The sequence below is a fragment of the Lolium perenne genome, chromosome 6, assembly GCF_019359855.2.
Source record: "Lolium perenne isolate Kyuss_39 chromosome 6, Kyuss_2.0, whole genome shotgun sequence".
Lineage (NCBI taxonomy): Eukaryota > Viridiplantae > Streptophyta > Magnoliopsida > Poales > Poaceae > Lolium > Lolium perenne.
The window spans coordinates 88,268,845-88,291,022 of record NC_067249.2 but is presented as its reverse complement, the minus strand read 5'-3'; positions in this window follow the sequence as shown (position 1 = coordinate 88,291,022).

The window sequence follows — 22,178 nt, the reverse complement described above, 5'->3', positions numbered from 1 at the left end:
GGAAGGGGTCATTGAAGCCAAAGATGGAGCCAAAGAAGGCTCTTGCAATGAAGGAGGAGCGGCTACCAAGCCAAAGAGGAAGAAGAATAAGAGGACCAAGAAGAAGAAGAACAAGGAGAACATTGAGATCAACCTTGAGGAGAGCGATGCTCGCTCAAGAAGGGATGGAGTACCCAACTCCGCCTCGAAGGGTTTCGCCGGCTCTAACAACCCTTCTCATGTTCTTTTTGTTGATTACTATGGACATATTCGTGCTCGCTTTATTGGTCCTCAAAAGGACAATGTTGATTGGACTATTGGGTTCCCAAACCCCTTGTTACTAACATGCTAGGACCCATTGAAAAATGGGTACCTAAATCCAAGACTTGATTCCTTGTAGGACTATGCTTCCGGTGGCGCTAAGTGGGTGGTTGATAGTGGAGCCACAAGTCATATGACCGGAAGCAAGAATATTGTTTTCGACCTCGAGCCTTCTCACTCTACCGTATCATATGGCGACAACATGTGCTCTAAGGTATTGGGTCTTGGCAAGGTGGTGGTAACACCCGACATCTCACTTGTGAATGTCCTCCTTGTCGAGACCCTTGGTTACAATTTACTCTTCGTTCATCAAATTGCTCGTATGGGTCTATGTACTTTCTTTGATGAACATATGGTGGTCCTCTTGTGGAGCAAGACACTCAATGTAGCTTTTGTTGGGTATGTAGAGAACGGTTTGTATGTTGTTGACTTCTCTGGAAAAACAACATCTTCCGCTCTTTGCCTATTCGCCAAAGGTGACAAGGGTTGGTTATGGCATCGCCGACTAGCCCATGTCAACATGAGGACTTTGCAAAGTCTTCACAAGGGTGGCCACATTCTCGAACTAAAAGAAGATGTCTCTTTTTGTAAAGATCGTGTTTGTAGGGCTTGCGTACAAGGAAAAATGCATGGAGCTCCTCACAAGGCCAAGACTATCATCTCTACCACAAGATGCTTCGAGCTCCTACATGTTGATCTCTTCGGTCCACCGTCTCATGAAAGTCTTGGAGGAAAGAAGTACTGCCTCGTCATTGTTGATGACTATTCACGCTATTGTTGGGTATTCTTCTTCAAGTATAAGAGTGAGACTCAACGGACCATGATGGAGTTTGCCAACCAAGTTCAACGCAAGTACGACAACAAGATCCTCGCAATAAGGAGCGACAATGTAACGGAGTTCAAGAACTACACCTTGGATGACTTCCTCGGCGAAGAAGCAATCCAACATCAATACTCCACACCATATACTCCCCGACAAAATATGGTCGCCGAAAGGAAGAATCGAACCTTGATCGATGCCGCTCGAACCATGATGATGGAATACAAGTCTAACTACAATTTTTGGGCGGAAGCTATCTCTACCGCATGTCACGCTACTAATTGTCTCTACTTTCGCAAAGGTCTTGAGAAGACACCATATGAGATCCTCACCGGCAACAAGCCAAATGTGTCATATTTCAAGGTCTTCGGATGCAAATGCTATGTCCTTGTCAAAGACACACGCCTATCTAAGTTTGATTCAAGAGCTCAAGAAGGAATTTTCGTTGGCTATGCTACGGATTCTCACGCCTATAGAGTCTTCAACAAGTCAAGTGGGCGAGTTGTAGAATCTTGTGATGTGACATTCGATGAAGATGATAGATCTTTGGAGGAGCGAAGTGCTTCTTGTGAGAAAGGAGATGTAATTCCCTCGGATACCATAGGAAGGATGGGTGTTGGCATTCGCCGACCTCAAGAGCTACCTTCTATGAGTACCGGGGAAGGACCAAGTTCCACCCAAGTGGAGCCATCTACACCACAAGGCCAAGCTTCTTCCGTTGATCTTACAAGTGCAAGTCAACCTCTACAACAACCTCAAGTTCAACCTCAACAACTACAACAACAATCAAGTCCAAGTTCACCTCAACAAGCTCAAGAACAACATTCACCGCAAGCTCATATACCACAACAACCAACATCAAGTGACCAAGGCCAAGCTTCAAGTTCTTCTCCGAGTGGTTCGAGGATAATCTTTATGGACAATACTATTCCTAGTATCCCCGAGCCATCCAGCTCTCATGATGATGATGCCTCTTTCAACAACAATGGAGGTCAAGGCGAGGACCTAAACTGTGATAAAGACCAAGAGGACTCACAAGAATCTTCTCCTTTAGCCGACACTCGCTGTGAAGATCCTACTACAAGACACTTGCGTCTCAAGTCTCATTCCTTGCGTAATATCATTGGTGATCTAGAGAGCAATGTAACCACCCGGAGGCAACTAGCAAACTTTTGTGAGCACTACGCCTTTGTCTCTATGGCGGAACCACTCAAAGTTAATGAAGCTCTTGAAGATCCCGATTGGTTGAATGCAATGCAAGAGGAACTCAACAACTTCAAGAGGAATGATGTGTGGACACTCATGAAGCGATCCGATCATTGCCGTAATGTTATCGGCACCAAATGTGTTTTCAAGAACAAGCAAGATGGAAGTGGCATGGTCATCCGCAACAAAGCAAGATTGGTGGCACAAGGCTATTCTCAAGTCGAAGGAGTGGACTTTGGTGAAACCTTTGCACCCGTTGCAAGGCTTGAGTCCATCCGTATCCTGTTGGCCTTTGCATCTCATCATGGCTTCAAGGTGCAAGAAATGGATGTTCAGAGTGCTTTTCTTAATGGTCCTTTACATGAGGAAGTATATGTGAAGCAACCCCCGGGGTTCGAGGATCCCCATTTCCCGGACCATGTCTTCAAGATCAAAAAGGCCCTATATGGACTCAAACAAGCTCCTAGAGCTTGGTATGAGCATCTAAAGGAGTTGCTTGAAGACCGTGGTTTCGAAGTGGGGAAAATTGATCCCACTCTTTTTACTAAGAAAGTCAATGGGGAGCTTTTCGTATGCCAACTCTACGTAGATGACATCATATTTGGCTCGACTAACACAAAATTCAATGATGAGTTTGATATGTTGATGACAAATAGGTTTGAGATGTCAATGATGGGTGAACTCAAGTACTTTCTTGGATTCGAGATTAAGCAAATGCGACAAGGCACCTTCATCAATCAAGTAAAGTACCTCCAAGACATGCTCATGCGCTTTGATATGAAGGACGCCAAAGGCATTGGAACTCCAATGCATCTCAAGTGTCAACTCTCCCTTGACGAGACCGGCAAGGCGGTGGATCCCAAGCTCTACCGTTCGATGATAGGTTCGCTTCTTTACCTTTGTGCCTCTCGCCCGGATATAATGTTAAGCGTTGGTATGTGTGCACGGTTTCAAGCAAGCCCGAAATAAAGCCACATTGTGGCTGTCAAAAGGATCTTTCGATATTTAGTTGATACCCCACACTTCGGACTATGGTACCCAAGGGACACGGACTTTGCTTTGGTTGGTTTCACCGACTCCGATTGGGCGGGCGACAAGGTTGATAGGAAGTCTACATACGGAGCTTGTCACTTTCTTGGAAGATCTTTGGTGTGTTGGTCCTCGAAGAAGCAAAATTGTGTCTCCGTCTCCACCGCAGAAGCCGAGTATATTGCCGCGGCAAGTAGTTGTGCTCAAATCTTGTGGATGAGGCAAACCTTGCGGGATGATGGACTCGAGTATAGCAAGGTGCCTCTTTTGTGTGACAATGAGAGCGCAATCAAGATCGCCTACAATCCGGTTCTTCATGGCAAGACGAAGCACATTGAGATACGGAACCACTTCATCCGGAATCACATTGCTCGCGGAGATATTGTACTATCCTACATTGGTACCAAGGAGCAATTGGCGGACATCTTCACGAAGCCCTTGGATGAGAAGTGTTTCATTGAGTTGAAGCATGAGCTAAATATCATTGATCCATCGAACTTTGCTTGACCGTCGTGCGCACATACCACTCATAACCTTTATATCTAGATGAAAGGCACGCATGAACATAGGGGGAGTGCGGTATAAATCTATTGAGCTATCCCTCCCCCATAATGCATAAAGAAATCCAAAACATATGTTATTCGTCAATTGAGTGACTTATGAACTTCATGTTGAGTTGCAGTCCGTGAGTCCTAGATACATCTACCCGACCTCACACTACTACACTCTTACACGGTGGCTTCGGCCACCAACCTCCTCCTTGAGGAGTTTTTCGGTTCTTTGTGTTTCTTTGTGACCTTCTTTTTGTCCTTCTTCTTTGCTATCTTTTTCTTCATGTTTTTGGAGAACCTCATTCAAGCTTGTTTTTCCCTTTTGGTTTTTGCAAGCTTGGTTGTATGTTCTTATTTTCTCCATCCTTCTAGTTTTTTTACCCTCCTTTTTGGTGTTCCGATGCCAAAGGGGGAGAATTTCCTATGTGGATGGGGACCTTTGTTGTTTGTATCCTTTTGGTCCTAGTTGCTTATCTTTTCTTGTGGCTACATCAACAACTCTATGGAGGCATCTTACGGTGAGTTTGGGTATTCTCAAGGCTATGGTATGATAACTTCACCCAAATCTCCTTACTTGATCTTATGTTGCCTCCATATTGTGCATATGCTATTTGAACATGTCAATTATCCGTGTTGCATATGTGCTTCGTTTGTAAAAACTAGGGGGAGTGATGCCTCTAGAACATGTGTATTTGTATTCAAATACATATTCATGATATGCACATGTGTAGGGGGAGCTCCGTCGATTTTTTGCAAATCTAAGTATCTCATCATAATATCATATGTTATTGTAAAGTCTTGTGTTGTCATCAAACACCAAAAAGGGGGAGATTGAAAGAGCAAAGTCTAAACCCCGGGTTTTGTGTGTTTGATGACAACACTTGAGTAATCTCACCGTGTGCCCTGAGTATCATTGTTAGATTTGCAAGTGCACGGTGACCTCGCTGGACACGTCAAGATCGGAAGACTGAAGTGTAGTTTATAGGTTTTCTGGTTTTGTGTGTGTATCGCGAGGTGACATGGCTGGAGACAAAAAGGGGAGAAAACCAGTTTTTGCCAGACCGGTACTAGTAGCGGTAGTACCGCTACCCCTACTAGTACCGCCCACGGTACCGCTCTGTAGTTCTGCGCTGATTTGACCCACAGTACGAGTTACGGTACCTCTGCGGTACCTGGAGCGGTAGTACCGCTCACGAGCGGTAGTACCGCCCACGGTACCGCCCAGGTATCGTAACTAGTTACGGCAGTACCACTCTGGTACCGCTCCGGTACCGCTTCGAGTCCAGTAAGGTTTGGACCCTATTGCGGTACCGCGAGCGGTAGTACCGCTCTGCATCCACGTGGACCAGATCTGTGGATTTCGAACTCAGAGCGGTAGTACCGCTTCCCAAAAGCGGTAGTACCGCTTAGGCGAAAACTGGACATAATGGTTGGATTTGGAGGAGCCTATTTAAGGGCCCCTTCTTCCCCAACTCGTTTTTAACTCTCCTGTCTCTCTCCTCCATAGTTGCTGAGCCAAAACCTTGAGTATCTCCCCAACCATCCAACCAATCTTGCCCAAACTTTGAGGAGTGGTGGAGGAGACCCCGATCTATAGTTCTACCAAGAGAGATTTCACCAATACTTGCTATTCCTTAGTGGATCTTGGTGGTAGGGTTCCTATGTTGGGACATTGGAGAAAGTGCAGCTACGGAGGCTAGCTTGGTGATGTACTAGCTCCATAGGGTGTTGGGAGCCTCCTTGTGTGTGGAGCTCGCCACAACCTTGTGAAGGAATCACCGTCTCGACCGGTGCCTTAGTGGAGAAGTGGGAGCACCTTCGTGGAGCTCTCTCGAGGAAGAAGGTGAGGCCTTCCTTCGTGGTGTGGCCGTCTAGTCTCTTGTGTGAGACTAGCACCTCCTCAACGCAGACGTACTTCCTATTGTGGAAGGAACTGCGGGAAACAAACCTCGCCTCGTCTCCGCGCCCTCCGGTTGTCTCGCTCCTTACTCTTACTATCTTGTTGATTCCTTTGCTTGTTGCACTTGTCCTAGGATCATTGTAGGAACACCGCTATCGCTAAAGCTATCACCTTTACCTTCCGTTGCACAAAAAATTGAAAAAGGCTAAAACTTGTCGTAGCGCCATTCACCCCCCCCCCCCCCTCTTGTTCGCTACGATCCATTCAAGAATGAAAACTAAAAGAGTCACATAAACACAAAGTGGCAGAAATCCGTCAAACTTGACAGCAGTACAGTAATCATTTTTTAGGAAAATCTTCCGTTGTTCAACTCGAAAAGTGCTCAACTAATGAAAGTTAGATAATAACCTGGGGAACATGCACAAAAATTGGCTTCTCAAAGTAACGTTCTGGCTATTTTTAGGAATGTTTTTCGTATCAGTCCAGAATCTGTTTTTAGACAGCACTTCCCCAAATATCATCTTCCTCATATTAGAGGCAACCATAAGAACCGAAATAAGTATGTACAAATATCCTGCAATTGTAATATGCAATGAATGAGTGATGCCGGCATACCTCCCCCCAAGCTTAGGCTTTTGGCCTAAGTGGAGATCAACCCCACGGTGCCCATGAGGTGGCACCTCCGTAGTATGATGAAGAAGGATCCTGTCCTTGGTACGTGCTGGAAGACGCACCAGGATACGTGACAGTGTACCCGTCGGAGGGCTCGGCGTCCTCGGAGTCATGCTGCTGGTGGAAACCACGTATCCTGAGCTGCTCATCCACCTCATCCTTAGAGCGCGACCACGGCTTCTTGCGAACACTGAACAAATCGGTCTGCGGCAAAGGGATTTCCCTCTCATCCCCGTCAATAAACAACATTCTATAGACAATATTTTCTAAATTAGAGTCAATTGTGACAAATTGGTGACTCTTCATAGCAGCAATATCAAGCTTAATAGGAGTTAATTTCTCATCACTAGGATCAATAGAAAAACCTAGATACGCAACAATACGTGAGGCAATAATTCCTCCATAAATAGGTCCCTTACTATCTAAGTGACGAGCAATAAGAGCACCAAGATGGTAAGGTGTACTTCCAGTAAGTGCAGCAACCAGAAAAGCAAGATGATAACTAGAAATGTTGCTAGTGTTCTCCCTACCAAGAATGCTAGTAGCAAGATAGTAAGTGAAATATCTAATGGCAGGGAGTTGAATGTTCCTTATCTTGCCGCGCTGAATGGTGCGGCTATCATCGTTGGTAACTTCTCGATAGAGTTCCGTCAAAGCTTTGGGGTGGTTCTCGATCTTCTTCGCTGTACCTATAGGAGTAATATCCAATGCAGTACAAAAATCCTTCAACTTCATAGTGATAGGCATGTCATAAATCCTAAATTTAACTGTTGGTGAGAAGGCTGAGTTGCTGAATTTAAAGCTTTCAACAAAGATTTTAGTTAGCCTGTAAAATTGATCACTCTCATCTTCCATATAGGTAGATAAGCCCACACTATTGATGAGAAACAAGAAATCATCAAGTAGCCCTGCATTACGCAAAAAGTCAAAGCATGGAAAGGATGAAGCATTAGGAACCCCATTATCCTCTTCAGCTTCAAAGCTAGGTGCAATGACATCTTCATCATAGGATCGCCTAACTCGAGTGGCTGCCATTGAGGGCCTTGCCGCTCTTGTCGTATCCCTCTCGAACACTTCTCCAAAGGTGTGGTTATGCATTTTCCTTTTCTAAAATTTTGCAACAATCATTATAAAAGTTGATTTTGAGACATATAAATGAGGGAAACTACTATAGGAGCTTGGTAGAGTACTAAACATACATCAAAACTAATTTTTAAAACTTAGAACAAGCATGCAAACTCACTTAACATGTCACCTACATAGCAAAATACTCAAGATATACTCAACCAAACAAAATTATATTTGGATAATCGGAGGAGTCACATACCGGAGAACAAATGCCCCAAATTTCAGCAGCAAAGATGGGCTGAGCAAGGAGATCGAAAATCTCGAGCAAGAACAGCAAGAAACTCGGGTTTGAGCAATGGTGGTGTGTTTTCCCGTGAAAGAGAGTGGAGTGGTAGGTGCAGGAGTAAGTGGAGGGCCAGGTGGGGCCCTCACCACAGGGTGGTGAGCCCCCCTCCTTGGCCGCGCCGGCACATGGGGTGCAGCCCTGGGGTGCCCCACTGGTTAGCCCCAGGCACTCCCAGGTTGCATTTTGAAAAATAGCACCAACGGTATAATTTTTGTAATTTTTTGAAACTTCGAAAAATGCACATTTCTGGGTGTTAAAATAACTATTACAGGGCAGAAAAAGATTTTCAAACTTCTAAACAACTAAAGCATCTTGTAAAACAAGTGGTACTACAGCAAGTAAAACAAGTGGAGAAAGAAAAAAATGTTATTTAGCTCTTCTATGCATATAAAATGTACTTGTTAACAAGGTTGATCAAGTCTTGCCACCAAATAAATCTTACATGACATAAGAAGAAATAAACCTCAAATCAATCATGTTACCTTATATTGTATTGATATGGATCCAATCATAATATTTTGATATCCTTGTTTAGGCTCATATATAGGATAATCAATAACTCCCACTTTGATAGTTCTCAAATTAGAAATTATATTAACTCCATACACTTTATCAATCCTCTTGGGAAAATAAACAGTATGCTCCTTGTCATCAACATTGAAAGTAACTTTTCCTTTATTGCAATCAATAACCTTTCCCTATGTTGTTAATAAAATTTCTTCCAAGAATAATAGACATATTATCATCTTCAGGCATTTCCAACACAACAAAATCAGTTAATATTAAGCAATTATTAGTAACTTGAACATGAACATCCTCACATATACCAACAGGAATAGCAGTAGATTTATCAGCCATTTGCAAAGATATATCAGTTGGTATCAACTTATCTAAATAAAGTCTCTTGTAAAGAGAAAAAGGCATAACACCTACTCCTGCTGCCAAATCACATAGAGCAGTTCTAACATAATTATTCTTGATGGAACAAGGAATAGTCGGTATACCTGAGTCTCCCAGCTTCTTTGGAACCTTGCCATTGAAAGAGTAATTAGCAAGCTTAGTGGAAATCTCCTCATTAAGAATTTTCCTTTTGTTAGAGACAATATCTTTCATATACTTTGAATAAGGAGGCAATTTAATAGCATCAGTCAAAGGGATTTGCAAGAACAAAGGTTTCATCCAATCACAAAATTTATTATAGTGTTCTTCCTTCTTTGATTTTAGTTTCGTAGCAGGGAAAGGCATTTTCTTTTGAACCCAAGGTTCTCTTTCATTACCATGTTTCTTAGCAATAAAATCTTCTTTAGTGTACTTTTTATTTTTAGCATGATTTTCAGGTTCATCTTCAACCTCTTCTTTATCAGAAACATCATTCTTATCATTATCTTTATCATATTCATTACCACTTGCAGTTTCAGTATCAGAAATAGAAATACTATTAGGATCATTAACAGGCTCAGAGGATTCTACAACAGTTTTATGTTTCTCCTTCTTTTTCTTAGAAGGAGCGCTAGTTTCTTTAGTTCGTTGAGAATCTTGTTCAACTCTTTTGGGATGCCCCTAAGGATATAGAGGATCCTGAGTAGAAACACCACCTCTAGTTGTTACTTCATAAGCATGTTTTTCTTTAGGAGTATTTTTTAACAAGTCATTTTGCACTTTAGTAAGTTGATCAATTTGAGTTTGAACCATATGAAAATGTTTAACAAGCATCTTAACATCATTGGAGGTTCTCTCCACAATATCATGCAATTTGCTAATAGCTTGAGAATTTTCCATTAAATGATTCTCTACTCTCATATTAAAATTATCTTGCTTAACAATATAATTATCAAACTCATCTAAACATTGATCAGAAGGTTTTGAGTAAGGAATATCTTCTTTATCAAAGCGTTGAAGAGAATGTACCACAATCGTGGATGACGGGGGAGTTATCTTACATAAATCTTCTATGGGTGGTAAATTCTTCACATCTTCAGATTTAATACCTTTCTCTTTAAGAGATTTCTTGGCTTCCCTCATATCTTCATCATTTAATTTAATCATACCCCTCTTCTTCAATATTGGTGTTGGGGTTGGTTCAGGTGTAGTCCAATCATCATTATTTCGGCCTATTCTAGCCATTAATTCTTGACTTAAATGCAGGTTCTTTTCCAGAAAACACAACCAGCACAACTATCCAGGTATGCCCTAGACTCAATGGTTAGTCCACTATAAAATATATCAAGTAAGTCATGCTTTTCCAAATCATGTCCAGGCCGAGCTCTAAGAAGAGAGCAAAACCTTGCCCAAGCTTCAGGCAATTTCTCTCCATCTTCCTGGTCAAAACTATAAATTTTCTGCAAAGCAATATGTTGAGCACTAGCAGGAAAATATTTTCGAAAGAAAACATCAAGCAAACCACTTGGACTATCAACAGAATCAGGAGGCAAACTATTATACCAAGTTTTAGCATCATCCTTTAATGAGAAAGGAAAAATTTTAGCAACAAAATAAGTACGCTTCTTGATATCATCAGAAAACAAGCTACTCAAAGTAGAAAGCTCATTCATGTGCTCTACAGCACTTTCTTTTTCAGTACCTGATACGTCTCCAACGTATCTATAATTTCTGATGTTCCATGCTAGTTTTATGACAATACCTACATGTTTTGTTCACACTTTATATCGTTTTGATGCATTTTTCGGAACTAAACTATTAACAAGATGCCGAAGTGTCAGTTCCTGTTTTCTGCTGTTTTTGGTTTCAGAAATCCTACAAAGGAAATATTCTCGGAATTGGACGAAATCAAGGCCCACGATCTTATATTTCACGGAAGCTTCCAGAGCACCGAAGAGGGGCCAGAGGGGAGCCAGGGGCCCCCACCCCACAAGGCGGCGCGGCCAAGGGGGGGCGTGCCCCCCTACTGTGTGGGTCCCCCAGAGCCCCTCCGACTCCGCCTCTTCACCTATAAGACTCCTCGTGACCTAAAACTTCGACACCGATTGACGAAACTCCAGAAAGACTCCAGGGACGCCGCCGCCATCGCGAAACTCCAATTCGGGGGACAGAAGTCTCTGTTCCGGCACCCTGCCGGGACGGGGAATTGCCCCCGGAGTCATCTCCATCGACACCACCGCCATCTTCATCGCCGCTGCTGTCTCCTATGATGAGGAGGGAGTAGTTCTCCCTCGAGGCTAAGGGCTGTACCGGTAGCTATGTGGTTCATCTCTCTCCCATGTACTTCAATACAATGATCTCATGAGCTGCCTTACATGATTGAGATCCATATGATGAGCTTTGTATCACTATTAATTTATGTGCTACTCTAGTGATGTTATTAAAGTACTCTATTCCTCCTCCATGATGTAATGTTGACAGTGTGTGCATCATGTAGTACTTGGCATAGGTTATGATTGTAAGCTCTTGTAGATTATGAAGTTAACTATTACTATGATAGTATTGATGCGATCTATTCTCCCTTTCATAGCTATTGTTGACAGTGTGTATGCTATGTTAATACTCGGTCTAAATTGCAACGGTCTATTATGCAATCTAGAGGTTACTTTAATATGAACTCCGGATGTTGTGGAGTTTGTTAACTCCGGCTTGAGGGAGCTCTTGTAGCCCTACACAATGAATGGTGTTTGTCATCCAACAAGAGAGTGTAGAGAAAGTAACATTTATTTATTCAGTTATGTGATCAATGTTGAGAGTGTCCACTAGTGAAAGTATGATCCCTAGGCCTTGTTTCTAAGCATTGAAACACCGTTTCCAACAAGTTCTGTTACATGTTTGCTTGCTGCCATCTTTATTTCAGATTGCAATTACTACTTACAATCATCCATATTACTTGTATTTTACTCTCTCTTCGCCGAACTAGTGCACCTATACATCTGACAAGTGTATTAGGTGTGTTGGGGACACAAGAGACTTCTTGCATCGTAATTGCAGGGTTGCTTGAGAGGGATATCTTTGACCTCTTCTTCCCTGAGTTCGATAAACCTTGGGTGATTCACTTAAGGGAAACTTGCTACTGTTCTACAAACCTCTGCTCTTGGAGGCCCAACACTGTCTACAGGAATAGAAGCGTGCGTAGACATCAAGCTATTTTCTGGCGCCGTTGCCGGGGAGATCAAGACACGATGCAAGGGGAGTCTCTCACTTCCAATCTCTTTACTTTTTTTTGTTTTGCTTTACTTTATTTTATTTACTGCTTTGTTTGCTTTATATCAAAATACAAAAAAAATTAGTTACTTGCTTTACTTTATTTACTATCTTGTTCGCGTTCTCCATATTAAAAACACAAAAAAATTAGTTAATTGCATTTACTTTATCTAGTTTGCTTTATTTACTATTGCTAAAATGGGTACTCCTGAGAATACTAAGTTGTGTGACTTCACTAGCACAAATAATAATGATTTCTTATGCAAACCTATTGCTCCACCTGCTACTACAGCAGATTTTTTTGAAATTAAACCTGCTTTACTAAATCTTGTTATGAGATAGCAATTTTCTGGTGTTAGTTCTGATGATGCTGCTGCCCATCTTAATAATTTTGTTGAACTTTGTGAAATGCAAAAGTATAAGGATGTAGATGGTGACATTATAAAATTAAAATTGTTTCCTTTCTCTTTAAGAGGAAGAGCTAAACATTGGTTGCTATCTTTGCCTAAGAATAGTATTGATTCATGGACTAAATGTAAGGATGCTTTCATTGGTAGATATTATCCTCCTGCTAAAATTATATCTTTGAGAAGTAGCATAATGAATTGTAAGCAATTGGATAATGAGCATGTTGCCCAAGCATGGGAAAGAATGAAATCTTTGGTTAAAAATTGCCCTACCCATGGACTGACTACTTGGATGATCATCCAAACCTTTTATGCAGGATTGAATTTTTCTTCGCGGAACCTATTGGATTCAGCTGCTGGAGGTACTTTTATGTCCATCACTCTAGGCGCCGCAACAAAGCTTCTTGATGATATGATGATTAATTACTCTGAATGGCACACGGAAAGAGCTCCACAAGGTAAGAAGGTAAATTCTGTTGAAGAAACCTCCTCCTTGAGTGATAAGATTGATGCTATTATGTCTATGCTTATCAATGGTAGATCTAATGTTGATCCTAATAATGTTCCTTTAGCTTCATTGGTTTCTCAAGAAGAGCATGTTGATGTGAACTTCATTAAAAATAATAATTTCAACAACAATGCTTATAGGCATAATTCTGGTAACAACTATAGTCCATATCCTTCTAATAATAGTAATGGTTATGGTAATTCTTATGGTAATTCTTATAACAATAATAGGAGTGTACCCCCTGGTCTTGAAGCCATGCTTAAAGAATTTATTAGTACATAAACTGCTTTTAACAAATCTGTTGAAGAAAAGCTTGGTAAAATTGATATTCTTGTTTCTAAAGTTGATAGTCTTGCTGCTGATGTTGATCTTTTAAAATTGAAAGTTATGCCTAATGAAACTAAAGATATTAAGTCATTTGCTACAGCAAACGCCATCCAAGTTCGAATTAATGAGAATATTAGATTGATGGCTGAATTGCATGCTAGGTGGGAAAGAGAAAAAAAATGCTAAAGAGAATAATGTAGCTAAAGTTTGGACTATTACCACCACTAGTAATGTTGATACTTCACATGTTGCTACACCTCCTACTATCAATGATAAAATAATTGGTGTTGGCAATGTTTCTACTCCTAATGCAAAGCGTGCAAAACTGCCTGAAACTGCTAAAACTACTGAAATTGCTTGTGATAAAACTGCTGAAATTTTTCAAAATATTGGGGGCAATGATCCCATTGCTGTAGATCATAATGGTTTAGATTTTGATGATTGTCACATCTATGAATTTATAAAGTTCTTACAAAAACTTGCTAGAAGTCCCAATGCTAGTGCTATAAATTTGGCCTTTACAAAACATATTACACATGCTCTTATAAAAGCTAGAGAAGATAAACTAAAACTTGAGACTTCTATTCCTAGGAAGTTAGAAGATGGTTGGGAGCCCATCATTAAGATGAAGGTCAATGATTTTGATTGTAATGCTTTATGTGATCTTGGTGCAAGTATTTCCGTTATGCCTAAGAAAATCTATAATATGCTTTACTTGCCACCATTGAAAAATTGTTATTTGGATGTTAATCTTGCTGATAATTCTACAAAGAAACCTTTGGGGAGGATTGATAATGTTCGCATTACGCTTAACAATAACCTTATCCCCGTTGATTTTGTTGTCTTGGATATTGAATGCAATGCATCTTGTCCCATTATTTTGGGAAGACCTTTCCTTCGAACTGTTGATGCTATTATTGATATGAAGGAAGGCAATATTAAATATCAATTTCCTCTCAAGAAAGGTATGGAACACTTCCCTAGAAAGAGAATGAAGTTACCTTTTGATTCTATCATTAGAACAAATTATGATGTTGATGCTTCATCTCTTGATAACACCTGATTCACACTTTCTGCGCCTAGCTGAAAGGCGTTAAAGAAAAGCGCTTATGGGAGACAACCTATTATTTTACTTCTGCACTTTTGTTTTATATTTGAGTCTTGGAGGTTGTTACTACTGTAGCAACCTCTTCTTATCTTTATTTTATCGCATTGTTGTGCCAAGTAAAGTCTTTGATAGTAAAGATGATACTAGATTTGGATTACTGCGCAGAAACAGATTTCTTGCTGTCACGAATTTGATTAGTATTCTCTGTAGGTAACTCAGAAAAATCTGCCAATTTACGTGAGTGATCCCCAGATATGTACGCAACTTTCATTCAATTTGAGCGTTTTCATCTGAGCAAGTTAAGTGCCCCAGAAAAATTGATCTTTACAGACTGTTCTGTTTTGACAGATTCTGCCTTTTATTTCGCATTGCCTGTTTTGCTATGTTAAGAATGATTATGTCACATCTGAATATGTGAATTTTTGATTATGCACTAACCCTCTAATGAGTTTGTTTTGTATTTCGTGTGGAGGAAGTTTTCAAGGATCAAGAGAGGAGGATGATACAATATGATCAAGGAGAGTGAAAACTCTAAGCTTGGGGATGCCCCCGTGGTTCATCCCTGCATATTTCAAGAAGACTCAAGCATCTAAGCTTGGGGATGCCCAAGGCATCCCCTTCTTCATCGAAAACTTATCAGGTCACCTCAAGTGAAATTATATTTTTATTCCGTCACATCTTATGTGCTTTACTTGGAGCGTCTTTATGTTCTTGTTTTTGTTTTGTTTGAATAAAATCGGATCCTAGCATTCTTTGTGTGGGAGAGAGACACGCTCCGCTGTTGCATATGAACACATGTGTTCTTAGCTTTATTCTTAATGTTCATGGCGAAGGTTGAAACTGCTTCGTTAATTGTTATATGGTTGGAAACAGAAAATGCTACATGTGGTAATTGGTATAATGTCTTGAATAATTTGATACTTGGCAATTGTTGTGCTCAAATAGATCATGTTTAAGCTCTTACATCATGTACTTTGCACCTATTAATGAAGAAATACAGTAGAGATTGTTGACATTTGGTTTGCATGATTGGTCTCTCTAAAGTCTAGATATTTTCTGGTGAGGGTTTGAACAACAAGGAAGACAGTGTAGAGTCTTATAATGCTTGCAATATGTTCTTATGTAAGTTTTGCTGTACCGTTCCATACTTGTGTTTGCTTCAAACAACCTTGCTAGCCTAAGCCTTGTATTGAGAGGGATTACTTCTCGTGCATCCAAAATCGTTGAGCCAAAAACTATGCCATTTGTGTCCACCATACCTACCTACTACATGGTATTTCTCTGCCATTCCAAAGTAAATTGCTTGAGTGCTGCCTTTAAAATTTCATTCCTTTGTCTTTGCAATATATAGCTCATGGGAAAAATAATTTAAAAACTATTGTGGTATTGAATATGTACTTATGTATCTTATTTCTTATAAGTTGCTTGTTGAGCGGTAACCATGTTCCTTGGACGCCATCAACTATTTCACCTTTGTTGGATATCATGTGAGTTGCTATGCATGTTCGTCTTGTCTGAAGTAAGGGTGATTATCATGATCAAATGGTTTGAGTATGCATATTGTTAGAGAAGAACACTGGGCCACTAACTAAAGCCATGATCCATGGTGGAAGTTTCAGTTTGGACAACAATCCTCAATCTCTTATGAGAATATTATCTGTTATTGAATGCTTATGCATTAAAGATGAGTCCATTATCTGTTGTCTATGTTGTCCTGGTATGGATGTCTAAGTTGAGAATAATCAAAAGCGAGAAATCCAATGAGAGCTTTCTCCTTAGACCTTTGTACAGGCGGCATAGAGGTACCCCTTTGTGACACTTGGTTAAAACATATGTTATGCAATGATAATCCATGTAAATCCAAGCTAATTAGGACAAGGTGCGGGCACTATTAGTAATCTATGCATGAGGCTTGCAACTTATAGGATATCTTATACATAACACATATGCTTTATTACTACCGTTGACAAAATTATTTCTATGTTTTCAAAATAAAAACTCTAGCACAAATATAGCAATCCATGCTTCCCTCTGCGAAGGGCCATTCTTTTACTTTTATGTTGAGTCAGTTCACCTACTTCTTTCTATCTTAGAAGCAAACACTTGTATCAACTGTGCATTGATTCTTACATACTTGCTTATTTGCATTCATCATATTACTTTGTGTTGACAATTATCCATGAGATAAACATGTTGAAGTTGAAAGCAACCGCTGAAACTTATATCTTCCTTTGTGTTGCTTCAAAACTTTCTACTATGAATCTATTGCTTTATGAGTTAACTCCTATGCAAGTCTTATTGATGCTTGTCTTGAAAGTACTATTCATGAAAAGTCTTTGTTATATGGTTCAGTTGTTTATTCATTGTCTTTACCATTGCTTCCAATCGCTTCATTCATTACATATGCTTTACAATAGTATTGATCAAGATTATGATAGCATGTCACTTCAGAAATTATCTTTGTTATCGTTTACCTACTCGAGGGAGAGTAGGAACTAAGCTTGGGGATGCTTGATACGTCTCAAACGTATCTATAATTTCTTATGTTCCATGCTACTTTTATGATGATACTCACATGTTTTATACACACTTTATGTCATATTTATGCATTTTCCGGCACTAACCTATTGACAAGATGCCGAAGAGCCAGTTGCTGTTTTCTGCTGTTTTTGCTTTCAGAAATCCTACAAAGGAAATATTCTCGGAATTGGACGAAATCAACGCCCAGGGTCTTATTTTTCAACGAAGCTTCCAGAAGACCGAAAGGATTACGAAGTGGGGCGACGAGGCGCCGACACCAAAGGGCCGCGCGGCCAACGGTGGGGCCGCGCCGCCCTGGCGTGTGGGGCCCTCGCGCCGCCTCAAACCCTACCCTTCCGCCTACTTAAAGCCTTCGTCGCAAAAACCCCAGTACCGAGTGCCACGATACGGAAAACCTTCCAGAGACGCCGCCGCCGCCAATCCCATCTAGGGGGATTCAGGAGATCGCTTCCGGCACCCTGCCGGAGAGGGGAATGACCTCCCGGAGGAATCTTCATCACCATGATCACCTTCGGATTGATGTGTGAGTAGTTCACCCCTGGACTATGGGTCCATAGCAGTAGCTAGATGGTTGTCTTCTCCTCATATGCTATCATTGTTCGATCTTGTGGGCTGCCTATCATGATCAAGATCATCTATTTGTAATGCTACATGTTGTGTTTGTTGGGATCCGATGAATACGGAATACTATGTTATGTTGATTATCAATCTATCATATATGTGTTGTTTATGATCTTGCATCCTCACCGTTGCTAGTAGAGGCTCTGGCCAAGTTGATACTTGTAACTCCAAGAGGGAGTATTTATGCTCGATAGTGGGTTCATGCCTCCATTTAATCTGGGACACTGACAGAAAGTTCTAAGGTTGTGGATGTGCTGTTGCCACTAGGGATAAAACATCAATGCTCTGTCTAAGGATATTTGTGTTGATTACATTACGCACCATACTTAATGCAATTGTCTATTGTTTGCAACTTAATACTGGAAGGGGTGCGGATGCTAACCTGAAGGTGGACTTTTTAGGCATAGATGCATGCTGGATAGCGGTCTATGTACTTTGTCGTAATGCCCAATTGAATTTCACACTACTCATCATGATATGTATGTGCATTGTTATGCCCTCTTTATTTGTCAATTGCCCAACTGTAATTTGTTCACCCAACATGCTATTTCTTATTGGAGAGACACCACTAGTCAACTGTGGATCCCGGTCCATTCCTTTACATCGAATACAATCTACTGCAATACTTGTTCTTTACTGTTCTTCGCAAACATCATCTTCCACACTATACATTTAATCCTTTGTTTACAGCAAGCCGGTGAGATTGACAACCTCACTGTTACGTTGGGGCAAAGTACTTTGATTGTGTTGTGCAGGTTCCACGTTGGCGCCAGAATCCCTGGTGTTGCGCCGCACTACACTCCGCCACCAACAACCTTCACGTGCTTCTTGACTCCTACTGGTTCGATAACCTTGGTTTCTTACTGAGGGAAAACTTGCTACTGTACGCATCACACCTTCCTCTTGGGGTTCCCAATGGACGTGTGCTTTACGCGTATCAAGCTCTTTTTCTTAGAAAATAGCTTGATGTCTACGCACGCTTCTATTCCTGTAGACAGTGTTGGGCCTCCAAGAGCAGAGGTTTGTAGAACAGCAGGAAGTTTCCCTTAAGTGAATCACCCAAGGTTTATCGAACTCAGGGAGGTAGAGGTCAAAGATATCCCTCTCAAGCAACCCTGCAATTACGATACAAGAAGTCTCTTGTGTCCCCAACACACCTAATACACTTGTCAGATGTATAGGTGCACTAGTTCGGTGAAGAGATAGTGAAATACAAGTAATATGGATGATTGTAAGTAGTAATTGCAATCTGAAATAAAGATGGAAGCAAGCAAACATGTAACAGAACTTGTTGGAAACGGTGTTTCAATGCTTGGAAACAAGGCCTAGGGATCATACTTTCACTAGTGGACACTCTCAACATTAATCACATAACTGAATAAATAAATGCTACTTTCTACACTCTCTTGTTGGATAACAAACACCATTCATTGTGTAGGGCTACAAGAGCTCCCTCAAGCCGGAGTTAACAAGCTCCACAACATCCGGAGTTCATATTAAAGTAACCTCTAGAGTGCATAATAGACCGTTGCAATTTAGACCGAGTACTAACATAGCATACACACTGTCAACAATAGCTATAAAAGGGGGAATAGATCGCATCAATACTATCATAGTAATAGTTAACTTCATAATCTACAAGAGAGTACAATCATAACCTATGCCAAGTACTACATGATGCACACACTGTCAACATTACATCATGGAGGAGGAATAGAGTGCTTTAATAACATCACTAGAGTAGCACATAGATTTAGGTCTTTCTGGAGTTTCACGATGGCGGCAGCGTCTCTGGAGTCTTTCTGGAGTTTCGCCAATCGGTGTCGAAGTTTTAGGTCACGAGGAGTCTTATAGGCGAAGAGGCGGAGTCGGAGGGGCCCTGGGGGACCCACACAGTAGGGGGGCGCGCCCCCCCTTGGCCGCGCCGCCTTGTGGGGTGGGCCCCCTGGCTCCCCTCTGGCCCCTCTTCGGTGCTCTGGAAGCTTCCGTGAAATATAAGATCGTGTGCCTTGATTTCGTCCAATTCCGAGAATATTTCCTTTGTAGGATTTCTGAAACCAAAAACAGCAGAAAACAGGAACTGACACTTCAGCATCTTGTTAATAGGTTAGTTCCGGAAAATGCATCAAAACGATATAAAGTGTGAACAAAACATGTAGGTATTGTCATAAAACTAGCATGGAACATCAGAAATTATAGATACATTGGAGACGTATCAGCATCCCCAAGCTTAGTTCCTACTCGCCCTCGAGTAGGTAAACGATAACAAAGATAATTTCTGAAGTGACATGCTATCATAATCTTGATCAATGCTATTGTAAGCATGTGAGATGAATGAAGTGATTCAAAGCAATGGTAAAGACAATGATTAAACAACTGAATCATGTAGCAAAGACTTTTCATGAATAGTACTTTCAAGACAAGCATCAATAAGACTTGCATAAGAGTTAACTCATAAAGCAATAAATTCTTAGTAGAAGGTTTTGAAGCAACACAAAGGAAGATATAAGTTTCAGCAGTTGCTTTCAACTTCAACATGTATATCTCATGGATAATTGTCAACACAAAATAATATGATGAATGCAAATAAGCAAGTATGTAGGAATCAATGCACACAGTTGACACAAGTGTTTGCTTCTAAGATAGAAAGATGTAGGTAAACTGACTCAACATAAAAGTAAAAGAAAGGCCCTTCGCAGAGGGAAGCATGGAGTACTATTTTTGTGCTAGAGCTTTTCATTTTGAAAACATAGAAAGAATTTTGTCAACGGTAGTAATAAAACATATGTGTTATGTATAAGACATCCTATAAGTTGCAAGCCTCATGCATAGAATACCAATAGTGCTCGCACCTTGTCCTAATTAGTTTGGATTTACATGGATTATCATTGCATAACATATGTTTCAACCAAGTGTCATAAAGGGGTACCTCTATGCCGCCTGTACAAAGGTCTAAGGAGAAAGCTCGCATTGGATTTCTCGCTTTTGATTATTCTCAACTTAGACATCCATACCAGGAAAACATAGACAACAGATAATGGAATCCTCTTTAATGCATAAGCATTCAACAACAGATAATATTCTCATAAGAGATTGAGGATTGTTGTCCAAACTGAAACTTCCACCATGGATCATGGCTTTAGTTAGCGGCCCAATGTTCTTCTCTAACAATATGCATACTCAAACCATTTGGTCATGATAAATCACCCTTACTTCAGACAAGACGAACATGCATAGCAACTCACATGATATTCAACAAAGGTGTAATAGTTGATGGCATCCCCAGAAACATGGTTACTGAACAACAAGCAACTTATAAGAAATAAGATACATAAGCTACATATTCAATACCACAATAGTTTTTAAGCTATTTTCCCATGAGCTATATATTGCAAAGACAAAGAATGGAATTTTAAAGGTAGCACTCAAGTAATTTACTTTGGAATGGCAGAGAAATACCATGTAGTAGGTAGGTATGGTGGACACAAATGGCATAGTTTTTGGCTCAAGGATTTGGATGCACGAGAAGTATTCCCTCTCAATACAAGGCTTTGGCTAGCAATGTTGTTTGAAGCAAACTCAAGTATGAACCGGTACAACAAAACTTACATAAGAACATATTGCAAGCATTATAAGACTCTACATTGTCTTCCTTGTTGTTCAAACACCTCACCAGAAAATTTCTAGACTTGTAGAGAGACCAATCATGCAAACCAAATTTCAACAAGCTCTATGGTAGTTCTTCATTAATAGGTGCAAAGTACATGATGCAAGAGCTTAAACATGATCTATATGAGCACAACAATTGCCAAGTATCAAATTATTCAAGACATTATACCAATTACCACATGAAGCATTTTCTGTTTCCAACCATAATAATGATGAACGAAGTAGTTTCAACCTTCGCCATGAACATTAAAAGTAAAGCTAAGAATACCAGTGTTCATATGAACGAGCAGAGCGTGTCCCTCTCCCACATAAGCATGAATTTATTCAGAGAATAAAAATAACAAAAACGAAAATAAAACACACAAACGCTCCAAGTAAAGCACATAAGATGTGACGGAATAAAAATATAGTTTCACTAGAGATGGATTTCTTTGTTCCATTAACTTTCAGTAGCTTTGTGCAATGTCCATAAGTGTTAAGAATGATTGTGTCACCTCTGAATATGTGAATTTTTGATTATGCACTAACCCTCTAATGAGTTTGTTTTGAGTTTGGGGTGGAGGAAGTTTTCAAGGGTCAAGAGAGGAGGATGATACAATATGATCAAGAAGAGTGAAAAGTTTAAGCTTGGGGATGCCCCCGTGGTTCATCCCTGCATAGTTCAAGAAGACTCAAGCATCTAAGCTTGGGGATTCCCATGGCATCCCCTTCTTCATCGACAACTTATCAGGTCATCCAACATAGCAAAAGAGGCAATACGAAATAAAAGGCAGAATCTGTCAAAACAGAATAGTCCGTAAAGACGAATTTTTATGGGGCACTTAACTTGCTCAGATGAAAAAGCTCAAATTGAATGAAAGTTGCGTACATATCTGAGGATCACGCACGTAAATTGGCAGATTTTTCTGAGTTTCCTACAGAGAACCCTGCCCGAATTCGTGACAGATAGAAATCTGTTT